Raw genomic sequence first — 5,932 nt, forward strand, 5'->3', positions numbered from 1 at the left:
CTCTCTCCCTCTCTCTCTCTCTCTCTCTCTCTCTCTCTCTCTCTCTCTCTCTCTCTCTCTCTCTCACACACACACTCTCTTTTCCCCGCAGGATCGCGAATGTAAATACGCGAAAGCTTCAACGGAGAGCAGTACACGTACGATTGAGCGCGGCAATAAATTCGCCTGGGAAAACGCGACTCTTCCAATCGTTATCACGATGGCGCTGATAACGGATGCAACCGTGTCGGACACGCGGAGAAGTCCTGTAAAAAACCGGCAGCTCCCGAAGCTCTATGAGCTTTTTATTTGCAAGTAAAATGCACGGCGGGGACTCGCGTAGCGATTTTGGGCGTTTCCTTTATTTTTCAGCGGCCCACGCTCCATTCAGCGCTCGGCGCTCTTGTTAACACGCCGCGGCGCAACATACGTCAGCGGCAGACGCGGCTTCGACCGCGCCGAATAACGATTTGTATTTTTCGTCTGTTGCAAAACTAGCAAAAAAAAAAAAAAAAATAGGAAAGCGAAACGAGAAAACGGAAAAATACACAAGGAAGGAAACATCCATATGCGTTTCGGGAAAAATTCTTTTCGGCAACGTCGCGGCTTTGGGGAAGCGTCGCGTCGCGTCATCAGACCCGTTTCACAAAGTGGGAGCGCGAGTCAAGCGAATAACAACACGCGAATTCGTTCCCGATTCGCGCGTCGTGAGAATCGCGGGTGAATTAATTATAGCCACGTACGCCGACGCGTCGTCGCACGGACACGTTCCGATTACGCGAGCGTCTGAATGTGCGCGCCGATCGGTCGTGATAAGGTCGCGCCGTGCCGGTACGTATACACAAATACACCTGCATAGGTTCGCAGGCTGGGAATAAGAATTGCCACACTCTGCTCCTTTTTTTCTTTCTCTCGCTCCTGCCGCCCTTCCATCCGGCGATTTCTCGCGTGCGCGCGTTACGGCCTGCCGGGAAAACGGACTCACGGTTTCTCTCATACCTCCGTAATTGCATCGGATTGGCCTAACAATTCAGGATACGCGGCCGATCGATCTTTCTCTCTCTCTCTCTCTTTCTGTCTCTCTCCCTCTATCAGATCCCTTTTCTTTCCTTTTCTTCCCTTTTATCTTTCTTTCCTGCCGCCGACCGTACCGGTGTAACCGTTTGGCGGTCGCGAACAGTATTTTTCTCCGTTCTGCGATTTAATTGCGGCGCATTACGAAACGCGCGCGGCGAAATGCCCGCGGAAAGATTTACGAGCGAAAAACGGCGGCTGTGCAAAGAGCACTCGCGCGATTTCAGCCTCTTGGGGCGCGCGAATCGAAACGGAGAGGTGCAATTAATAGACTTGTACGGCGGCGCACGCGATCCTCGTGTTCGTTACGCCCGCTCGGAACGCGCGAGAGTCATTCTTGCGCGATAATAGGATTAAGCGCAAAATATATATCGAACTGTCGCGAAAACCGATTAGACGCGTCGCTCTTTCGCTGGGCGAATGCTATTTCTGATATGTTATCGTTTTCTCGTATCGTCGTGTCGACGAAGCGAAACGATAGCGAAATTTACAGGTGGTAATCAGACTCACGAAGGAAGTCGACCGTACACAGGATGCGTCGATAACGATGGTACAGCCGCGAATACGCTGATACTTTTATGCGTGCTTCGATATTCGTCGTCGAAACGATTCGACGACGCATATGGCGAACCTCCTCGTTCATCCTCTAAATTTTAAACGGCACGGCGACATTCTGACAAAGGTGAACATTTGTTTTCTTAATATTTAACCGGGATTTATCCCAGTCAGTTGTCTGCTTTATTTGAGGTTTTTTACCGAGTTCTAATAAGTCTTATGACGCAGTGTGGGATTAATAATAAAGATTATCAACAACGTTGCACATCAATTTGATGAAAATTTTCTTTGACTGAAATAATCGGTGAATCAATAATCGAAATTTATCAATCGTTATATATGTAATATCATGAACAATTTCATTAATTGAAATTGTACATCGAGAGGAGAAAATGGTTGATTTAACTAAAATTATGGTTATTTTTGGCCCCTGCCATATTTCTTGTAGTGGCAACATGCAATTAGATTATTAACTAATATTACAGTAAAATTTAATAAAAAATAGTTTTCTTGACCATAAACCAGTAATTATTTCTCTGTGTGATTATAGTTACATACACTAAACATTTTTTTTCTCAGCGTATAAAATTAATTATTATGCCTGATTATCATGCTGTGTTACATGACTTATCAGGATTCGATAATAAACTTTATACAAAGATGATTGTGATTGGAATCAATTTGATTAGGACCATAGAATAAATTTTTGGTCGGGCGATACCAATTGACTCTTTGACGAAAGGTTGTGCCATTGTTATCACCACATCCCCCTCCTCTGCGTATAACAATAAAAGTCAATTTTCGTATAACAATAAAAGTCAATTTTCTCTTACGTCACAAGACTTTGTGTAATTTATTCTGCCGAATTCTCGGATCGCGCCATATGCGCGTTTGCGAGTCTATAAAGATAAGAGACACGTATCGTATCCCGTGGCTTCTTTCTCGCCTCGCCTCGTCGAGTTCGACGAAAAGCAAACAGATCCCGCGTTGAGCTCTCGCGCGGAAATACTTTCCACGGAAAACTTTTCCTGATGGCGTTCGTGCGACATTTCGCACGATGCCTGGACCATCCGCAGGATATCCGTTTTCTCACGCGCTCGTGAGAGACGTGCGCGTTCAACGGAGAAACAAACGAAAGAAAGCACGGCGGACCGACACACGAAAGGACGGCGACACCAAATCCGGTTTCGGTCTCTCCCGTGCGCAAATCGGCATCCTATTCGCACCAACGCGTCCACATTCGTACTCAGTCACTTGTGCAACGCAGGAAACTGCTTCCTAGCTGTCGAGGTAATGATCTTGACATGGAGTTCAATGTTCCTCACGGAATGGTCGCTTTTACGTCCGCTCTTTGGCGCGGCGCGCGCATTCGCGTACGTAACGTAATTGCGACTTAAGCGAGTAATTGCAATTTAACGTCGCAAGGAATCTTCGATCGCGTCGACGTGCTTCGAAGCTAAGAAACTGGGTCATCCGAGGTGAGATCTGAATACAGGTACATTTCACGAGGAATGTATAATGGGACGTATTAATGCCGTTCGCGCCGTGAACGTTGACACTGAACGGCCAAATTTCTCGGCGATATTTACATATTTTCGCGATTAGACCACTTTAGACCGTCTTGTCCTTACGTGAAAGAACGGCGATTAACCGCGGTGATGAAAAGATATTGATAACGCGGCCACTTACATATTAGAACGTCCAATAGTTGACATTCCGCCTGTTTTTGGCATTCTTACGCGAGTCTTATTAAATGTTAAGATGTATAGAGATTTAAGAAAACAAATAGTTAATAAATCTCTATACACACTTTATTAATATTTAATAAAATTCGTACAAGAATGACTAGATGTTTTATTCTAGATTCTATCAAGATAGAATAAAACGTTCAGTAACTAGCACTCTGCCAATTCTCGACACTCTTATATGGATTTCATCAAATATTAAGGAATATATTAAATTGATAAATAATTAATAAATCTCCATGTAATTTAATATTTGATAAAATATGTGGTAAAATTTGCGCAAAAAAAGTGTGGAAAGCAGGCAGAGTATCGATTATTGAACATTTTACCCTAGATTTTTCAAATAAGGCAGGATAAAACGCTCAGCAACCAGTATTCTGCCAGTTTTCAACACTCTTGCACAGATTTGATCAAATATTAAACTGCATGGGGATGAAAAAACCATAATAATTAGTAAATAACTAATAAATCTCCATGGAATGCCGACTATACTGTGTGTGAACGTTTTCCCTTACATATTGTTTTAAATTCTTAACGTACAGAACTTCTCGATCTCGCATCTTAAAAGTTTCGTCAAGTCATCTTTCATCCTGTCGCGAAAAATTACTGGTGCTGCATAAAAAGTGCGCTTCGGGATTTACACGTTCTATAGCGACTACAAACATATGAAGAAGAGCACATCTGCCCTGAGAGCCGCGTCGATACTTAACCCGATTTAGGACAACGATAGCAGTCCTCGACCTCGCGCGGGGTTTCATCTCGTCGATGTTTCACCGCGATGAGGAGGAGCGCGATTTAGTCTTCGGATCACCTACGTGCACCTACGTGCACCTGAGAATGAACGAACGAACGTCTCCGTCTTCACGTGCAACCGCGCGCGATGGCGCTCGTTAATTCCCCGTTAACGCACGCTTCGTTATCCTCGTTAGCGGAAAGTACGCGAATGCAGATTTTACGCGGGTCTCTAACGAGCTCAACGGACTGGATACCTTCGATTCCGTGGCTCGAACTCTCGAGTGCCTGCCTGCCTGTCTGCCTGCCCGCTCGCTTGCCTGCCTGCTTGCCGAGTGGGTGGAACTAATTTGACGAAGAGCACGACGTCGCAGGTGCTGGCGAGTACCTCGAAATCTTAGGGTCGATAAAAACATCGAAGGAGTGAGTGCTCGAGCTCGAAACCGGAACGGAGAATGAGTGAAGTTCAAATCGAACGCTGCCACGGTTAAAGCGAGACGGATCGCTCGCGTGTAGTACAGTCGCGTTTCAAAGTGTATTGGCACGCGAAATTTCAATTCAGTCGATGATGGAAGAGTCTCGGGTACTCGTGCGTTCGAGAATTCCACGCGACTGTCGATACGCACTATCACGAGACAAGAATCTAAACGAGGAAGCTCGCGAGAACCAGAGAATGGCGAGAGCGATGGTGGAATTAACAATTCGAGCAGTAAATGGCTGATTCATAGTCGAGTCGTCTTTTAATAGATGACGTTTCCTATGTACTCATATTACACAAGCGACACGGTGAGTTCACCCCGGTGGTACTGTCGGATTTCTTTTCATATATCAACGGATATCCTGTGTAATTCACGCAGACCGTTTTCCTCAAAGCCCGAGACAGTCGGAATTCTAGCCGACGTAGTCGGGTTTGGCGGAAACGATTGCGCGCTCTCCTTTTCGAAACTCGTCTCTTCCGTTCGCGGCGACATGCGACGTTTCTTCCAAGTTCACGCTAAACTCGACTTAAATGTAGGCAATAAATAATACTTGAAATATTTATAAATATATATATATATATATATATATATATATATATATATACACACATACATATACACACACACACATATACACATACATATAGATAATTAATTCGTATGTTCAATTTCGTCCTCTGCCGCCTCTTTGAAAATAGATGTGTATATTATAGCAATTTCAATAAACAATTCACGTGTCAACAGGAACGATAATTATTTTGTCGCGAACATTAATCTACTCTCGACTGAGGCTCTCATAATTCGGTTATAATACAAGCGTTATTCGAAAAAAATAATCAATTGTTTATTGCCATCCTTGTCAAGACATGAAATAGACAACTCTGACAAATACAATAAAGCATACGCAACATTTCTAATATTTCTTATTATTTCTTATGCAGAAGTATTTTATTCAAAAATATAATCAAAATTTCTGATCATTCTGTCTCTTATAAGGAATATAAATTGGTCCTATAATTGGACCTTGAAATAGGTTGATATCTAGACAAGTGAGAGTCAAATATACTAGCTGACTATACCTTAAATGCTGAGTACTCAAAAAATGTTCTTTACACAAAAAAATGTTCTTCACACAAAAAAAAGAAGTTGCCAATAAATGATATTAAAAATATATAATTTTGTAGTGTTACAATGTAGAATGTCATTCGCGAAAGTTATAAGCGACTGGAATAATCCAAAAGCACATTTGGATTCTGCACAGGAAAGGCTTAGCACACAAATTTCACCCAACACAATATTCGCAAACGAAGCGCTCTCTCTCTCTCTCTCTCTCTCTCTCTCTCTCTCTCTCTCTCTCTCTCTCTCTCT

At 43.3% G+C, this 5,932-nt stretch overlaps 2 protein-coding genes across 2 annotated transcripts in view; one reads left to right on the plus strand and one right to left on the minus strand.

Moving 5' to 3' along the window:
* Positions 1 to 5,932, plus strand: part of LOC116841768 — a 156,978-nt gene that overhangs the window by 90,087 nt on the left and 60,959 nt on the right. The gene's annotated exons all lie outside the window — the stretch shown is intronic.
* The window catches only part of LOC116841766, a 66,358-nt gene that overhangs the window by 59,868 nt on the left and 558 nt on the right, over positions 1 to 5,932 (minus strand). The window lies entirely within an intron of this gene.

This window comes from Odontomachus brunneus, unplaced genomic scaffold (assembly GCF_010583005.1).
Source record: "Odontomachus brunneus isolate Ranch 3 - 2012 unplaced genomic scaffold, Obru_v1 Obru_scaffold_018, whole genome shotgun sequence".
Taxonomy (NCBI): Eukaryota; Metazoa; Arthropoda; class Insecta; order Hymenoptera; family Formicidae; genus Odontomachus; species Odontomachus brunneus.